The sequence below is a fragment of the Macrobrachium nipponense genome, chromosome 1, assembly GCF_015104395.2.
Source record: "Macrobrachium nipponense isolate FS-2020 chromosome 1, ASM1510439v2, whole genome shotgun sequence".
NCBI classification, from domain to species: domain Eukaryota; kingdom Metazoa; phylum Arthropoda; class Malacostraca; order Decapoda; family Palaemonidae; genus Macrobrachium; species Macrobrachium nipponense.
Window position 1 is genome coordinate 54,510,021 of NC_087200.1, and position 20,000 is coordinate 54,530,020.

The window sequence follows — 20,000 nt, forward strand, 5'->3', positions numbered from 1 at the left end:
TGATGTCATGTGCTTTTGGAAATGAATCAGGATTGGCTGTTTAATGAAATAAAGGATCTGTTTGTCTAATACCTTTTACTGATAAAGTACCACCTTTTTCTCTCATAAAGAGAGAACCTGAGGATCTTGAGGATGTACGAGATAGAAAGGCTCTTAAAGTTGATACTGGGCAGAGAGAAGGATCTTGCGGAAGTGGGATGACTTTCCAAGGAGCCCACCTTGCAAGAGGATCCTCATTTTTAGCTAAAAACAAACTACGATCCGGAGCAAGCAGAACTTCTCCTGAGGGGCGGAATTCCACATGACCCGCATCTCTGGATAGAGCCGACAGTTCTGAAATTCTAGCTCCTGAAGCTAGGCTTAATAAGAATAATGTCTTTCTAAGAAGATTATGAATGTACAAGACGAGTTGTCAGTATCTGATGCTAGTTTGAGGACATCATTTAAGAACCATGAGACTGTAGTAGGCCTTTGAGAAGGTCTAAGTCTAGCACAGGCTTTAGGGATAGACGTAAAATAAGATTCAGTCAGATCTATCTGGAAAACCTAACTGAAAGATCTTCTTCAAAGCCGATTTATGAGTAGTAATAGTGCTAGCTGCTAAACCTTTTTCAAACAAGGATCTGAAAAAGGATATAGCTAAGTTAACTGTCATGGTTGTAGTGTTTGATTCTTTCAGGAAGGATGCTAATTTTTTAACAGCTGAGTCATATTGTCTAATAGTTTTTGACTCTCTCTTATCTGATTCTAGGAAGAGGATGTTTTGTGGATCAATGTTAGCATCTTTATTAGCCGCAAACTTCATGAAGTCCATAAAGTTAGGGTCTGAAGAATTCCTGAGGAAGCGAACACAGTCCTCATCATTGTACTGATTGTGACAGCTTGGGATTGGGAATCCGTTGAGGTCGGAGACCCAATTCCAGAAGCAGAGGATACAGTTGCTCTTGGGGCCAGTCTGGAGCAATCAGGGCTACTAGTCCCTTGAAAAGTCCTCAGCTTGCTCAAGACTTTCAAGAGAAAGATTCACTGGAGGAAAGACATAAATTTTTCTCCACTGATCCAATCTAACGACAGGCGTCCGTGGCATAAGCCAGAGGGTCCAGTTGGGGGCCACATAGCAAGGGAGCTTGTGGTTCGCTTGTGAGGCGAAGAGATCTACTTGGGAGACCTGGGACTCTCCGGCATATCCACTGGAATGACCTGTCGTCTAGGGACCATTCTGATTCCAGAGGGACCGACCGGGACAAAGCGTCTCGCTATCACATTTATTTACCCCCGCCAGGTGAGTGGCGGACAGATGCCATTTGTGTTTGTCTGCTAGTGCAAAGATGGCTATCATGACATGGTTCACATGTTTGGATTTGGACCCTCCCCTGTTGATGCAATGAACTACCACTGCACTGTCCAAAACTAGTCTTAGATGAGACTTTTCCGGGGGAAGAAGTCTCTTCAGGGTAAGAAATACTGCCATTGCTTCCAGAACGTTTATGTGGAGCTGGCGGAACTGAACTGACCAAGTCCCCTGAACTTGTTTGAATTGAGAATATCCCCCCACCCGGACAGGAGGCATCCGTGTGAATGGTTAACACTGGAAGGGGATATTGAAGGGGTACCCGTTTGGCCAGGTTCTTTACTTTTGTCCATGGACGGAGTTGATTGCGAAGGATCTGTGGAATTACTGACAACTTGTCTCGAGATTTGGCGTTTTGCTCTCGATCGCCAAACTCGATTTATATCTTTCAGCCTTGCTTTCAGGAGGATGGATATCTGTCACTGAAGCAAACTGAAGAGAACCTAGGATTCTTTCCTGGCTTCTCCTTGATGTTTGCTTGCATTTGAGAAATTGTCTCACAGACTTTGGCTATTTCTTTCCGTTTGGCCACTGGAATTGAACAGATTGTGGGAAGACAAATCCCATTGGATTCCTAGCCACTGAAAACGAGACTCCGGAGTAAGTCTGGATTTCGTTTTGTTTATCTGGAACCCAGATGTTCCAGAAATTGAACTACCTTTTTCGTGGCTTTGAGACATTCCTCGACTGTTGGTGCCCAGATCAACCAATCGTCGAGGTATGCTGCTATCATTATTCCCTGAGTTCTCAATTGTTGCACCACTACTTCTGCTATTTTCGTGAAATACCCTGGGGGCTACATCAGACGTACATTCAGACCGAAGGGCATCACTTTGAATGAGAATGTCTGATTTCCTAGTCTGAATCCTAGGAATGGGCGGAAGTGTCCTGGCTATAGGGATATGATAGTATGCGTCTGTAAGATCGATGGAGCATGTGACGGCTCCACGAGGAAGTAAGGTCCTTACCTGCGAGATGGTAAGCATTTTGAACTTGTCGCAACGAATGAAAGAGTTTAGCCTTGACAAGTCTAAGATTACCCTTCTTTTTGTTGAGCCTTTTTTTTCTTTGGCACGCTGAATAAGCGACCTTGAAATTTTAGATGCTTGGACTCTCGCAATAGCTCCTTTCTGAAGGAGTTCCTCCACATAATCTGTCAATTCCTTTGATGGTACTTGATGGAATGATTTGATTGGAGGGGGATCTTTGATCCAACTCCAACCCACTCCCTTGGACACTATGCTCTTGTGCCCAATTGTGTGAACCCCCACTTGTGACGGAAGAGGAACAGCCTCCCTCCTACCTGGGGAGCCTCACTGTTGTTGGGCGGGTTGTTACCTCCACGCCCTCCTCTGAACTGCCATACTCCTTGCCGCTCTTCCTGTGCCACGCTGGCGAAAGTGGCCTCTCGCTCTGCTACCCTCTCGACTGCCTATTAAAGGGAGGGTAAGCCTGACCTTCATACATAGGGTTGAAGGCCGGCGAGAGTGTGTAGGAGGTCGAGGGTTGCGATTGAGGAGACAACAGGAGGATGGGTTGGGTCTGCTTCGAGGTTGAAGGTTGTCCCTGTTGGGTAACTGGGACGGCCTGAACGAATTGCTGCTGCTGCTGGTGTTTGTGGTAAGGCTGGAACCTTTTACCAGACTTCTTTAGTTTCTTACCAGCAGCGGGGGCGGATTCTTGTTTCCTCTTAGAGGAGATACCCCACCTAGCTCTAAGGCTCTGTTGAGCCTAGCAGCCTCGTGGTGCACCTCATTTACAGCGGACTCGGGAAGAGGTCCGCTCCCCACATGCTGGAAGCCAGGAGTCTATTAGGTTCGTGCCTAATAGTGCATTCCTGCAGAACGTGCTTTCGGCAATTCCTCCTAGCTTGGAAGAAGTCGAAAGCATCCGTCTGAACGTTTGAAGCTGGGACTTGGCCAGAATCTTAAATAGAGGTTCTGTGCCATACGATAGAGCAGCCATCTCCGTGGATAATTAGAGAATTGAGGGATCTGCCAAAACCTAGTTCGAGCGTCGAACTCTGCCTGGATCAAGGAATCAGGCAGCCTTGGGAGCTTTTTGCCAAACTGGTCCATTGCACAGTCCGGTTTGAGCTTACCAAGCGTGAAGTAGCAGGCAAGTTCTCCCACACTTCTCCGAAGGCTGGAAAGAGCGGAGAAGTAGAATCCGCTTCCCTCAGCTGTGGCATGGGCTCATCCTTGAGGACTGACTGAAGAGTCGCTTCCACTATTTTGGTAGCGAACGGAAGAGAAGCCTCCTCCTCCGTCGCAAAAATAGTAAAAGGACTCTTGAAAGCCTGGAGCTTAGTGTTGGTACACTCCCAGTCCTCAAGGCAGTGAACCCATTCCCGTTGAGCGTGCTCTCTACTATAGAGCACGTTCTCTCTGGAGATCTTGTCCTCCCTAGGAGGGCCGCTACGGTCAGCCTAGCATATCCAATGAAAGGCTGCGTCAATCCCGGAGGATAAAACTCGAGTCCTCAATCCTTCGAGTTCCACACTCCGGGACAGAGACATACCGTCCTTGAATGGAGCGTAAGCGGCCACTCTCCCATGGGTTCTCCATGGAGAAGGCTGGTAGCGACTCATAAGGTGGTAGCTGGAGAATACCAGCACTTGCTACTGGGGAGACTGGATGAGGAGCCTGAGCAAGCCCAGCTACTCGGTTCCTCATTCTCTCTAACTCTGTTAGAGAGATCTTGGATGGACTGGACCCGACTGAGTCAAAGTGCTCGACAGTTGTGCGAACATCTGTTCGAACTTGGTTCCGAGGGCGGAGACCTGTGAGCCTACCATCTCTCCTACCTGTTGCATCACCACTGCTGAGAAAGCAGTGGGATCAAAAGGTGCTAGGTCCCGCTACTCCAACCAGGCGTTGCCGGAGTGGATGCGGTGGAGGCCGGAGAAGGCATTGGCTCAGCAGGAGCGCGAGCCTTCTCTTAGAAGCCTTGCTTCTAGAGCTCTTTGAATAGGAAGAGCTCGGCTTAGCCTTCACCGCGTCAGCATAGGAAGTCGAAGACTTCTTAGCTGAAGAAGACGACGACAACTTTTTAGAAGTCGTCTTAACAAGGGTCTTCGGTTCTCTCTGTCCCTTCACCTTTGGGGTACAGAGAGAGCGGGAGAGCGGGCAGGGATCTCAGATCCCAAAAAGCCTTGGAAAGAAGCAGTAGAAGAAGGGACAGGAGAAGATCCAGGAGCGCCAAGGAAAGACCTTGGGCACCCGACACACCTACCTCAACCAACAAATCCTCCGCACCTACCGCCATAGGCTCAATATTAAGGTCCAAGGTTGCGACGTCTGGGACCGTCTCCTGCGTGGGCACGGCCCCCCGAACGACTGCTGCATCTCTTGCTGGATGGAGGCGATGAGAGGGGCTGCAGAGATGGGGTCACATATCCTGTTGACTTGCCGCCGGGGAAGATCTGAACGGCCAGCTTCTTGTCCAAGATGTATGGCTGGCCCTTGGCGGCGTTCTTTCCCGCGGAAGCCGCCCACCCCAAGCCTTCAGGGTTGCTAGGGCGACTTCCCTCACACCGGCAGCCTGAAAGAGAAGGCGAAATGAAGCTTCTAGTGGCGGTGGCGGGGTTAACAAGCTTATGACTAAGTGTTGTTAGTAATACGATAAAGAAGTCTACAATCGACTTACCCCCCCCACCAGCTGACTGACAAGGTCGTAACAGATGGCGCAGGCTTCCTTTTTTTTTGGGTGCCAGACAATCATGTCGTTGTGAGTCGTGGCACCGGGGCGTGAGATCTGCACTCATCGTGGGCGCAGGGGTCGTACAAAGTCGCATTGCACCCTAGGACCTGACAGTTGGTAGCCTGTAAGTGGAAAGATACATAAGTATCAGGAGAACACTTACAGCCTAACAATTGCTCCGCTGCATGCCGGAGCGAGAAAGTTAGATTAAACCAGAGCCCCGCCATAATACGTGTGGTAACAAGATGGTTGGAGTTTGTCCAAGGCTACGCCGGAGACAAGAGAAAGAATCCAACCAGATGTGGTGGTGAAATATGAAAATACACGACGAAAAACGACGGAGATGGTATACATACAATTATAATTCTAGAAATTCATCGTAAAATTAGGGTATATCCTTAAAAATAACTAAATAAATATCAAACAATTTTCCCCCCAGTCTACTAGAAGAGTGCCCGGGTAAGAAGCAAGCTCTCTTCCGGTAGCGGGGAAAAAAGGGAAGGATATAGTAGGCAAGCAATAGACCACTAGTATGACCACCCCGCCCGCTGGCGGAGCCAGCGAAACTATAACCAAAGGTGCCCCGGCTGCGGCGGAAGGCTCCGTTCGTTATAGTGGGGGAAAGGTGGGACTGAGCAACTGGGGGGGTTCCCGGCGTAACGCGGCGGGAGAGAGAGAGGGGCGGGGTGGCCTACTCCTCCCCGTCCCAACAACTACCCGCTCGGTGACCCGGTACCGAAACAACGTGGTCGCCCTATACCCCAGCTGGGAAGAACCCCTGGCCTCCTCAGAGAAGGAGTGAGGAAGGCTACTGAGGTTGTCATGGCAACCAAGGGGTCCCCCAGACCCCTCCCTATACCTGGTAGGGAGGGAAGGGGAAGGGTAAGGTGCGATGGAACACGCGACCGACCCGCAAGTGGCCTAAGCCGCGATAGCAAACACAACCGTGGAAGGGCCACATGAACCAGGCTGTACCAATACATGGGGACATGCACCTAGGCTAGCCTAACACCCTAAATAGAACTAAAATTACATCGTAAAGATGGAAAAGACACTTTTAGTAAAAGAAAAGAAGCCCAGGAGGAGGCAAACTGTTCCGAGGAACAGAAGCCTACTCGGAGCCAGCGATAGCCGATGAAGAGCAAGAGCCGGGATGCTGGGCCAGAAACACAGAATAGCCCTAAATACCAAACTAAGAGAATTGGTAAATGGGCTAACCTAGCTAAAAAGGCGATGTAAAAAACGATGAACGTGATATAGTAAGCCCATAAGTATAAGAAGTCCCAGTATGGAAGACCGGGAATTCTTAACATGAGGCAGCATGGTGCCGCCACGAGTCGACCCGGGAAACCGTATATGACCTATTAGAAGGAAAATACTGGTCCCTGGAAGACTAAAATACGGTAAAATACTACTTATGAGGCACTTAACTTAGCCGATGCGATGGCAGCACGTTCCATGATGGAGAAGGAGGTAAATCCAAGAATTAGCACACGAGCAAAAAATGCGTACAACGCTTACCGCTAAAATAATTAAGGATGTCCGCTAGGGGCGCTGCTGTCCGTGGCGTCCCTAGTAGTAGTAGTAGCGGCCGCATCGCCCGTTGGTATCAGCTCTCTCTAGTGGGGATTTTGATTGGAAGGTCTAAATGGTGAATGTCTCGTGGTAGTGATCCCACTCGCCCTATTCTCATACCGACACTTCTTTTAAAGAGTGAGCGAGTCAGTTTATTTTACTGACATTTTCTTAATTTTGTTTTCCTCTGGTAATTTTAGATTAATTTTACCTAGAAAGAATGATATTAAGGATCCTTTCATAGGCCGACACGAGCTGAGCCCAGAAATATATATATATATAGTATATATAATATATATATTATATATATATATATATATATATATATATATATATATATATAATATATATATATATATATATATATATATATTATATATATATATATATATATATATATTATATATATATATATATATATCATAGTATATATATATGATATATATCCTATATATCTATATATATATATTTATATCTATCATCTAGAGTATATCTATATATATATCTATATATATATATATATATAATATATATATATATATATATATATATAATATATATATATATATATATATATATATATATATATATATATATCATCATATAGATATATATAGGTATCATATATATATATATATTATATATATATATATATATATATATATATATATATATATATATATATATATATATACAATGAAGGCAGGGAAAGCACACCAACAGGTCAAGGTACTCATATTTATTAAGTTGCAACGTTTCGAAGCCAATCAGCAGGCCTCATTTCAAGCTAAAAAGTAACAATATCTAATTAGTACAATAAATTAAGCTACAGTATTAAAATACACAATGGTTAAGGTATAAAACAATAAAACAATCCACAGTTAAAAATGCAAATAAGGACCACCGTTGAGTGCAAAGGACAGACGAAGACGGTTGGTCCTTATTTGTATTTTTTAACTGTGATTGTTTTATTGTACCTTACATTGTTGTATATATTGTAGCTTAATTTTATTGTACTAATTAGATATTGTTACTTTTTAGCTTGAAAATGAGGCCTGCTGATTGGCTTCGAAACATTGCAACTTATAAATATGAGTTTCCTTGACCTGTTGTTGCGCTTCCCCTGCCTTCATTGTGTAGTTGGGTTTAGAGAAACCTCTGCCTGTTGAATATATATACAGGCAGTCCCCCCGGGTTACGACGGGGGTTCCGTTCATAAGACGCGTCGTAACCCGAAAATCGTCATAAGCCAGAACAACGTTCTTGAAAACATGTCCACAGGGAAAATTTCACTAATTTGCAATTTTTCTTAGGGCCGTATCTCTAAAATTATCACTAATTTACTTTTTTCATGTGCAACACTGTGTTTTCACAAATTACTGTATATTTTCATTAAAATACAAGAGAGAGAGAGGAGAGAGAGAGAGAGAGAGAGAGAGAGAGAGAGAGAGAGAGAGAGAGAGAGAGAGAGAGAGAGAGAGAGAGAGAGAGAGAGAGAGATAACTCCTTACGGTTTTCAATAGATTGAAATGAACGTCTGTAGGCAACTTTTTCCCCCTCCCATAAATACATATATTTTCTCCAGAGAAGAGAGAAAGAGAGGACTGTGCAATTATGTTGGTCTGTCTATCAGTTCTTTTGCTGAGAGCGAGAGAGATAAAAGGAAGAAATTGAAACACCAAATGTATGACAAGTATCTTGTGGAGAGAGAGAGAGAGAGAGAGATTACATAAAACCATTAAATTCGTTGACCATTGTATGGCATTGTTAAGCCTCCGAGTGTCACTGGAGTTGAGGTAGGGAAATTGATACAGAAAAAGACAAAGGGAAGAATTTTCTTTTGAAATTAGTTATCGTATTATTACTACTTCTATTATTATTATTATTATTATTATTATTATTTGAAAATATAATAAACACGTGCATCTACCATAAAAATTCCCTCACCTCAGTAAGAAAGAGGAATTATCCTTACAAGTGAAATGGAAAGGTCATTTTCATCTCTTTAAAATACGACCATCATGAATTTTAATTTTGTAATTAAAGTTTTATTATTATTATTATTATTATTATTATTAAATAACTGAAATTATCAATAAACATTTTACATACTAGTACATAAAAATTCTTCCATCTCGGTAAAAGAGAGAGAGAGAGAGAGAGAGAGAGAGAGTGTGTGTTTATCTCTCTCTGTTCTCTCAAAAAAATACTTATAACGCTTCCAGCGAAAGAGAGGGAGGGAGTTTTACCCACTATGACACCATTATTATCTTGTATGGCAAAAGAGAGAGAGAGAGAGAGAGAGAGTTAACCTTAATTAAAAGTGACATGGATAGATTAGTACGTATTATATTCTTTTAAAATACTATCACATGTGAATTTTGTAATTACAGTTATTACTTATTATTATTATTATTATTATTATTATTATTATTATTTGAAAGTATAAAAACAATAGTACAAGTACATAAAAAATCTCGAGTCTCAGTAAATGAGAGAGAAAGAGAGAGAGAGAGAGAGGGGGGGGGGGGGGGGAATTTCAGGACCACGTGATTGCAACACTGCAGCTCTTCCCCTCCTGGCTGTCACAGAACTTGATATATCTGACAGTTTAGTACATGGATCTCGAGGAAAAGGTTACTGAGAGACTGGGATTTCCTTCATTCTTCCATAATTTTTTAAATATAAGCTAAAATCTTAGTAATTCACTATGGTATTTTCTTTAATGAATTGATATTATTGCTGTATAAATTAATATTAATATTTGAAAATAGTAAATCATTTTTTTGTACATGCAACTTCCCCGGCAGATATATACTTAGCTATAGTCTCTGACGTCCCGACAGAATTCAAAACTCGCGGCACACGCGACAGGTAGGTCAGGTGACCACCCCACTCCCGCCTGCCGCTGGGTGGCGGGAATAGGAACCATTCCCCGTTTTCTAACCAGAATTTTTCTGTCGCCGGTAGCAACAACACCGTTGTTGGTACCTCCTGCTTTGGAATTCTTTTCTCGTTGGCCGAGGATTATCTGTTTGACCTTTGGTGATGTACATTGATCTTTGGTTTTGGCATACGCTTATCGTGGACCGTTTTTTGGATTTTGGTTTGGATACTCTTTAAAATGTCTGACGTGACACTGTATTTAGAGTGTGTACGAAAGAGGAAATGTAAGGTGAGGCTACCGAAAGCATCGGTGGATCCTCACACGGTCTGTAAAAAATGTAGGGGGAATGATTGTTCTGCGACTAACACCTGTCTGGAATGTGAGGGTTTAACGGAAGTGGAATGGAAGACCTTGGCTTCTTATGTAAGGAAACTTGAGAAAGATAGAGTTAGGAGGGCTTCCATCAGAAGCTCAAGTAGATCCTGCTCTATTGAGCAGGAAGTAGCTCCTAACTCTTCTGTTAATTCACCTGCTCATAGTTTGGTTTCAGCCCCTTCCCCCAGCAGCAAACCTGTAGATGCGTTTACGGAAATGGCTGCAATGAGAGCTCAATAATCAGCTTGAAATCGCAACTGCAAGCAATGAAGGAGACAGGTAAGCGCAGTGATGTGTGCAGTGATTTGTGCAGTGTCCCCAGTGAAGTGGAGGGGGCGTCTGATTCGACTCCGCATTGCTCCTAGGCCTAGACCTCTTTCAGACTCCCATGACCAAGGGAGGAGATGTCGAAAGCCGCAATGGGGATGTAGAGTATTCCCAAACGGTCAGGCGTCCCTTCGGCAGATCCTGTAGCCGCTTCCCAGGCTGCCAAGGACAGCTACTGCAAAGCGTCCTCAGGAAGTGCTTTTCTGGACTCAGACTCTTCGTCTCCCAAGAACGAGGATGGAGTTTCTGCCTCTAAGTCGCGTCCTCTTAAGAGATCCTGGAAAATTGCCAGCAAGTGAAGCGTTGCATTCCAGTCCTGAACCTTTTCCGGAGTATTCTCCTGCTCGTAAAGAAGAGAGCTACGAGATCTCCTGACTTCTCCGGAAGGTTTCGCACAACAAGACGAAGGAGGTCTTGGTAGGACTCCAACAGCAGTTGTCTGCCTTAGTGGGAGTTCTTTCTGAAGGCTCTTCTAGGAAGAAAGACGTTTCTCTTCCCATCAAGAGTTCTGTTAGGAGAGCCTCAGAGAGTAGGCGCCCTGGCGTTAGCAGACGCTCCTTGCCTGAAAGGTTTTCGTCCCCAGCGAGACCTTCTTCAGTTGCATATGACAGGACTCGTGTGTCTTCTCCTGCTAAGAACGCTAATCGGAAACTCCCTACGAGCAAGATTCTCCCAGGAGTTTTTCTAGAGACGATTACGCCTCTCATGGCAAGTATCAGGAGCCTGATTCGCGGATTTCTCGTGAGAAGAAATTCGTTGCGGCTAAGAGCTCCGGGAGAGAAGAGAGCCCCTCTCTTTTCAGAGACTCCGCAAGAAGGAAGGAGCGTTCGTTCGTCCTCTAGACCTTTCCCGAAGGAACAACCCTCTCCCTCTGGCAAGTACCCAGGAATCAGGAGTCCCGTAGGATCTTATAGATATCCTTCTAAGGACGCAAGAGTATCGCCGAATAGGCGCCTCGATTTGGACAAGTTTTCTTCGCCTCCCAGGAGGGATAGGAGAGAATCTAGCGCCTCTCCGGATGGACGCAAAGGGAAAAGGAGCTATTCGCCTGCTAGACGCAGTTACCAGGACGCAAACGTCTCCGCTACTGGACGACGGGAACAAAGGGTTCTCCTTTCCTCCGCAGGCGCATTTCGCCTTCCAGGCGTCCTCATCAGGACGCAAATGCCTCTCTTCTTGGACCAGGCAGCCTCACCAGGACGCAAGCGCCTCGCCTTCTTGGCCCAGGCGCACTCACCAGGACGCAAGCGCCTATCCTTCTTGGCGCCAGGAACAGGATGTTCTCCTTTCTCCTCGCAGGCGCTCTTCACCTCACAGGCGTCTGATTCAGGACACAACGCCTCTCCTAGCAGGCGCAAGGAGCAGAGCAGAAGCCCTAGTATAGGGAAGCTCCAGGACTCGTGCAGGAAGGAGGATAGAAACAAGTTTCTGATATCCAGCAAGGGGACATTTGATTCTCCTACAGTTAGGATTCACGAAAGAAAAAAGGTGGCTTCTTTCTACGGATCGGTCCCTCCTGAAAAGGCAAAGCCCTCTTCGCCCTGCATCGCTTTTGGAAGAAGTTTCAGAAGAAGAGATCTCCAAAAGATGCAGGAGTTTCGGACTATAGAGACTTGCTTCTCTTTTGTTGCAGGTGTTTGGAGACTCGCTACGCCCGTCGGATACCCCCATTCTCCGGGATCTTTATTATCTAGTACGAAACTGTCGAAGTCCTCCTCCTTCGTTAGGATGACCCCTACTCTTTCTATAAGAAAAGTCTCTGAAGAGCCTCGAGAGCTGGCTCAGATCTAAGAAGGAAGCGGGGAAGACGGTATTCGCTTGTCCTCCTTCTAAGCTGATGGGAAAACCAGGTATGTGGTATGACACCAAGGAGCCAATTGGCCTGGGACTCCCTTCGTCCTCAGATGCGGACTTTTCCGCTCTTGTAGATTCGTCAAGATGACGCTCTCTGCATTCTGCAAAAGCCTCTTGGGGAATGTGTGAGGTTGATCATCTCTCAAGGGCCTGTTCAAGACTCTCGAAGTCTTTAACTTCATGGACTGGGCTTTGGGAGCTTTAGCCAAGAAGTCTCAAGAACCAGACTTCGTTACCATGGAAGAGTTGGGCAGCGTATTAACCTGCCTAGACAAGGCGGTTATGGATGGCTCCAATGAAGTGGCATCCCTTTTTGGATCCTGTATATTGAAGAAGAGGGCAGTGTTTAGCTCCTTCTTAACGAAATCTGTTTCGCCTCTGCAGAGATCCTCCCTTTTATACGCGCCCCTCTCTAGTCACCTTTTTCCTCAGGAAATAGTGAGGGATATATCGAAGACCTTATCAGAAAAGGCCACACAGACCTGCTGGCCCAGTCAGCTAAAAGGCTAAAACCTGCTGTTCAGGTTTCAAAGAAGGAGAAAGTTCCCTTCCAGCAGCCCTTTCGGGAAGGTTCTGCCCCTAGATCTTCTCTCAGAAGTAGACGATCGGAGAAGAGAGGAAGGTCTCTCGAAGGCCGTTCGTCAAGACCCAGTGAGACTGCGGTTCCTCCAGACAAAGTGGGTGCCAGGCTTCTAAACTTTTACGAACCTTGGGCACAGAAAGGTGCCGATGCCTGGTCCCTATCCATCCTAAAGAAAGGATATTTAATCCCTTCAGGAAAAACCTCCTTAACTACAACTCCAAGGGAGTTGACAGCAAACTACAAGGATTCTGTCAAGAAAAAGAAACCCTTCTACATCTCGTGGAGCAGATGCTTTACAAGGAAGCCATAGAGGAAGTAAAAGATCTCTCTTCCCAGGGGTTTTACAATCGCCTGTTCTTGGTTCCGAAAAGTTCAGGAGGTTGGAGGCCAGTTCTGGACGTGAGCGCCTGAACGTGTTCGTAGCAAAGAGGAAGTTCACAATGGAGACGACAGCCTCGGTGTTAGCAGCCCTGCGTCCAGGGGACTGGATGGTATCCCTGGACCTGCAGGATGCTTATTACACGTGCCAATACACCCGTCTTCCAGGAAATACCTCAGATTTATGGCTCAAGGAAGAGTATTTCAATTTCGGGCCCTATGCTTCGGACTACTCAACAGCCCCTCAAGTATTCACAGGACTGATGAAAAATGTGGCTCACTGGGTTCATCTCGAAGGGATTCGAATATCCTTGTATCTAGATGACTGGCTGATACGAGCACAGTCGCCGAGTCAGATGTCTGGAGGACTTAAAGCTGACACTGGAGTTAACACAGTCCTTGGGACTGTTGGTAAACCTCGAGAAATCCCAGATGATTCCCCAGCAGAACATTGTTTATCTGGGATTCGGATGGATTCTCGGGTTTTTTTTCATGTGTTTCCATCACAGGAAAGACAGAACCGCTGCTTGGAAAAAGTAGCAACCTTCCTAGAGAAAGAACAATGTTCCGCGAGGGAAATGGAGTAGTCTTCTGGGGACCCTTTCCTCGTTGGAACAGTTCAATTTCTCTAGGAAGGCTTCACCTAAGGCCTTTACAGTTCTATCTAAGAGAACATTGGGGATCAGAGTATCCCAAAAATCTGGTCCGATTCCTTCCAGATCACGAAGGAAATAAAGGAGGACCTTGTCGTTGGTGGATGAATCCGTGCAGGATCAACGAAGGAGTATCCCTTCATGTTCCGAACCCTCGGCTAGTGTTGTATTCCGACGCCTCAGATGCGGGGTGGGGAGCCACTCTAGGGACGAGAGAAGTGTCAGGCACCTGGAGGGGAGAACAGGTGTCCTGGCACATCAATATGAAGGAATTAACAGCGATTCACCTGTCTCTCATACACTTCGAGGCTCAGATCTCAGGTTCAGTCCTACAGATCAATTCGGACAACACAACAGCCTTAGCTTACATCAAGAAGCAAGGAGGGACGCACTCGTTCTCCTTTACAAAAAGGCAAGAGAACTACTGCTTTGGGCAGAAGAGAGAAGAATCACTCTCCGGACGAGATTCATTCAAGGGGACAAAAATGTAAGAGCCGACCTTCTGAGCAGGAGAGACCAAGTACTGCCTACAGAATGGACGTTGCATCAGGAAATATGCAACAGACTATGGAACCTCTGGGGGAGATTAAATATAGATCTTTTTGCTACCCATTGGAACAACAGGCTGGAAAGTTACTGCTCCCGATCGCCGACCCAAGGGCGATTTCGGTGGGACGGCCTTCTCCTCGATTGGTCCGGAATAGACGGGTAGCTTTTCCTCCGTTCAAGATCATATCGGAAGTAGTAAGGAAGTTTGCAGCAGCAGAGGGAGCCAAAACTGACCCTCATAGCCCGTTCTGGCCAGCGCAAAAACTGGTACACAGAGGTACTGGGATGGATAGTAGACTTTCCGAGATCTCTCCAAACAGGAGCGATCTTCTCAGACAACCCCACTTCGACAGGTATCAAAAAAACCTGCCCGCTCTCGCTAACTGCCTTCAGACTATCGAAGGACTTTGTCAGAACGAGAGGTTTTTCTCGAGAAGTTGCGAAAGCGATCGCAAGAGCAAGAAGACCATCTACTATTCGAGTCTACCAGTCGAAGTGGGATGTGTTTCGCAGATGGTGTAGGACTCAGAAGATATCCTCTTCAGTACCTCTGTGACAGATATAGCTATTTCCTCCTCCTTTACTTGAAGGAAAAAATGTAATCTAGTAGTTCTCTACAATTAAGGGCTATAAAAGTATGCTATCTTCAGTCTTCAGGCATAGAGGCCTTAACATTGGGGAAGACAAAGATTTACATGATCTGATTAAATCCTTCGAGACGTCAAAGAACAGAGGTATTAGAGCACCTAGTTGGAACTTAGATGTGGTCCTAAAGTACTTGATGACCCCCAAATTCGAAACCTCCCGTAAGGCTACGTTCAGAGATCTGACAAGGAAGTCTTTATTCTTGGTCGCGCTAGCCTCGGCAAAAAGAGTAAGCGAAACTACAAGCCTTAGAACATAATGTTGGCTTCAAGAACGACTCGGCGCTCTGTTCCTTCAAACCGATGTTTTTGGCGAAGAATGAAAACCCTTCGAAACCTTGGCTCGAACCTTCGAGGTAAAAGGACTTTCGTCTCTAGTAGGTACAGAGCGAGAAAGGGCTCTTTGCCCAGTTAGAAGCCTTAAGTTCTACTTAGAAAGGAAGAACGAACTAAAGGGGAGTAAGGAGAGTTTATGGTGCTCAGTTAGAGATCCCGGAAGACAGATCTCAAAAAGTGCTCAGGCGTTCTTCATCAGAGATGTAATCAAGGAAGCCCATTTAGCGTGTAAAGAAGAACAAACTGGACCTCCTTAGAGTTAAAGCTCACGAGGTAAGAGCAGTCGCTACCTCTTTGGCATTCCACAAGAACTTGTCGATACAGACTCTAGTGGAGTCAACTTTTGGAGATGCAATTCAGTCTTTGCATTCCCATTACTTGAGAGACATTCAAGTGACGTACGACAAATGCTTTACTCTAGGAGCTACGTATCTGCGGATTCGTTGCTGGACAGGGAGCTGAACCCAATCCTCTTTAGTTTTATTAGGTTAGGGTTTTTAATGGTTTTTGGTGCGGTTTTATTGGTTGATTGAAAGAGGGTGCAGGAGTTGACGTGACCCCTTTCAAATCGTAGTTCTAACATGTTAGTGTGGTCAGGTGATCGGGGATTGGTCGTTATGCTCCTTGTAGTGTCTTAATTACCTAAAGCTCTATCAGTAAAGAGGGTTAGCCGCCGTTGGTATGATACAGGTCAAGGTTCTGCCTATGTAAGTGGGTCAGCCCCCATTGGTACGATCCAAGAAAAGGCTCTGCCATGTAAGCGGGTAAGCCCCCATTGGCATGATCCGAAAGGGTTATCAGTCACAGGTCTCATCCTCTCTGAAACTCTGATGGCAAGCAGACTCATAGACAGTATCAATGAAGTCTTCTTCCATATCAGGTAGGAACCAAGGGTGTTTTTGTTAATATACCTACAACGTATGTTGTTTCCCTCTTTTTATATTCATAAATAATTAGTATGTAACTGTCTCTTGCCCTCCACCAAGGGTGTCAATCAGCTAAGTATATATCTGCCGGGGAAGTTGCATGTACAAAAATGATATTGTTAGTATACAATAAACGTTTTTTACATACTTACCCGGCAGATATATACGATTAATGGCCCGCCCAGCCTCCCCTCAGGAGACAGGTGGAAGAGAAAAATTGGTTTCTGGTTAGAAAACGGGAATGGTTCCTATTCCTGCCGCCCAGCGGCGGGAGTGGGCTGGTCACCTGACCTACCTGTCGCGTGTGCCGCGAGTTTTGAATTCTGTCGGGACGTCAGAGACTATAGCTAAGTATATATCTGCCGGGTAAGTATGTACAAAACTTTATTGTATACTAACAATATCATATTTACATACAAAAAAACATACATCTTTGGAGTAGAGAGAGAAGAGAGAGAGAGAGAGAGAGAGAGAGAGAGAGAGAGAGAATTATTATTTTTTATTGATGTGATTATCATTTCAACTTATTAAACTTACTAATACAGTATTAATCAAAATTAATATTTGAAAATTAGTAAATCACTTTTGTATTATAAAAATGTATTTAGTCATGAAAATAAACATCAAAATACACTAATTAGTGATTATTTTCGTTGGAAAATACACTATAAAGGATTCTTATCATAGTATGCGTTTTTTAAAAAGCGTCGTAAACTCGGAGATGTCGGAAGCGTCAGCGTCGTAACCTCGGAACAAGCGTCGTAACCCAGGGCGGATTTTTCAATGAATATTTAAGAAAAAGCGTCGTAACCTCGGAACGTCGTAAGCCGGACCCGTCGTAACCCGGGGACCGCCTGTATATATATGATATATTATACATAGTATATATATATATATATATATATATATATATATAGATATATATAGTAGGTATATGATACATTATATATATATAGATCTATATATATATATATATATAGATATATATAGTATATATATATATAGATATATATATAGTATATAGATATGGATACATATGATATATATATATATATATATATAGATATATATATATATATATATATATATATATATATATATATATATGTATACACACACACACACACATATATATATATATTATATATATATATATATATATATAATTATATATATATATGATATATATGTATATATATATATATATATGTATATATATATATATATATATATATATATATATATATATATATATATATATATATATATATATAATATATATATATATATATATATATAATATATATGTATGTATATAGATATATATATATATATATATATATATATATATATATAATATATATATATATATATATTATATATATATATGTATATATATAATGTATATACATATATATATATATATATATATATATATATATATATATATATAGATATATAAGTAGTATAATATATGTATATATAATGTATACATATATATATATATATATATATATATATATCTAATATATATATATATATATATATATATGTATATACATATATATATATAGTAGTATATACATATATATATATATGTATATACATATATATATATGTAATACATATATATATATATATATATATATATATATATATATATATATATATATATATATACAGTAGTACCTCGAGATACGAAAGGCTCAACTTACGAAAAATCCAAGTTACAAAAGCCAATACGAAAAATTTTACTGCTCTACATACGAAAAGTTTTCAAGATACGAAAGGTTGTTGCTATAAAGTCCGAGATTGCCCGGACCACCGAGAACAATTTTAAAACTCCCGCGCCGCCAACTGAGTAAACTCGCCACCAATCCTCCCGCCTCTCCATTGGTTCCTGATGCTAGTCACCCCATAAGGTCCTGTTCTCCTATTGGTCAGCATCTACCCCTTGTGCTTTAAGTATTCTATTGGTAAAAGGTTGCTGTAAATTGAAAAACTTGGTATTCATGCAATACATTTAATAAAAAAAAGAACATTACATAAAGATAGAATAAAGAATAGAAATGAATGGTTATTATACTGTTTGGTAGTTTCAGTAGTTGAAGAGAGATAATGAAAATTTATGGCTTACTGTGTTAAAGTGATTGCTTGGCGATCATTCGATACTTGTAAGTGCTGGATGTAAACAGAAGTTTGGAAGCTTTTTTTTGTTTTTTGTTTGTTTATTATAGTTAATGGTTACTTAATAATTATTTGAAATGAAGCACATGCAATACATTTAATAAAAAAAAATGTGAATTAGATATCATAAAATATAAATAAATCAGACTGCCAACAAATACGCATTTTTTAGAATTCTTCTTCTGTTATTATTACATTACGTATACGTATTACGTATGTTTCATTATAGCTGTCAGTAACTTGGTATCTCCGTTAGGTAAAGATAGAATAAAGAATAGAAATGAATGGTTATTATACTGTTTGATGGTTTCATTAGTTGAAGAGAGATACTAATGACAATTTATGGCTTACTGTGTGCTAGGAAAAATGATTGCTTGGCGCTCGTTCGATACTCGTAAGACGGGTAAGAGCTGAGAATGTAAACAATCGATTGGAAGGGTTTGTTTTTGTTGTTTGTTGTATTATAGTTAATGATTAATTAATAATTATTTAAATGAGTACACACTGATTATTTATACATTTTATTGGCATATTTTAAACTTTAGCTCTTAGGTTTAGATGTCAGAATCATAGACTAGGCTACAGTAGCAAACAGCTACATAGGCTAGGCTTATTGCTAAGGGACTATGCTAAAGTCCAAATATATGCAGTAAAAATGGGGTTGAACATTATATGCAGTGAATATTACTCAAGTATGTACAGTATTTGCCTTTTTGGAGTCATATTTCTTCCGTCGTAACCCTAGAACATGTGTTTTAGGCCTGGAAATATAATTTACTGGGGTGTTTTTTGGAGGGCTTGGAATGGATTAGCCATTTTACATGTAAAATGTGTTCCAAGATACGAAAAAACTCTTGATACGAAGGCCGTCCTCGGAACGGATTAATTTTGTATCTCGAGGTACCACTGTATATATAGTATATATATATGTATATATATATATATATATATATATATATATATATATATATAATATAGTATATATATATATATATATATACATACACACAGTGGTACCTCAAGATACGAAATTAATCCGTTCCTGAGGCGGCCTTCGTATAATGAGTTTTTTGTATCTTGGAACACATTTTACATGTAAAATGGCTAATCCGTTCCAAGCCCTCCAAAAGCACCCATTAAATTTCATAATAAAGCTAAATTGACCTATAAACAATGAAATACTACAACAATTTGGACCATTCAATACCTAAATTAAGAATAAAAATCCAAAACCTGTAAATAAAGTGTATATTAGTGTACAAGAAATATTATACTGTAACGTAAAATGCGGAAGCTTACCTTTCGAGTGAGGCTATCGCCGATAGTGGCGGCAGAGGAGGAGGAGGACAAACGCAGATAACGTACGTACACTTAACTTTACGAAAACACATAAAAAATTTAAGGAAAACTATAAAACTAAAATTTACGAAACACCTTAACAAAACTGTAACACTTAACTTACAAATATCTAGAAATGACATAAAAAAACATTTATTTTTTTTATTTTTAACTTTTTTTTTACTTTTACGTAGGCTTTTTTTTTTTTTTTTTTTTTTTTTTTTTTTTTTTTTTTTTACAGAATTTCAATTTCATCACCGCTTTCAACGTTCTGTTTTTCATCACTTGGTTCTTCCTTTTTGCTTTCAACTTTCTGTTTTTATCATTTGGTTCTT

General features: G+C 42.2%; 1 protein-coding gene across 1 annotated transcript in view; it reads left to right on the plus strand.

The window, feature by feature from the left end:
• LOC135218792 (acetoacetyl-CoA synthetase-like) overlaps nt 1-20,000 on the plus strand; it is a 198,139-nt gene that overhangs the window by 169,188 nt on the left and 8,951 nt on the right.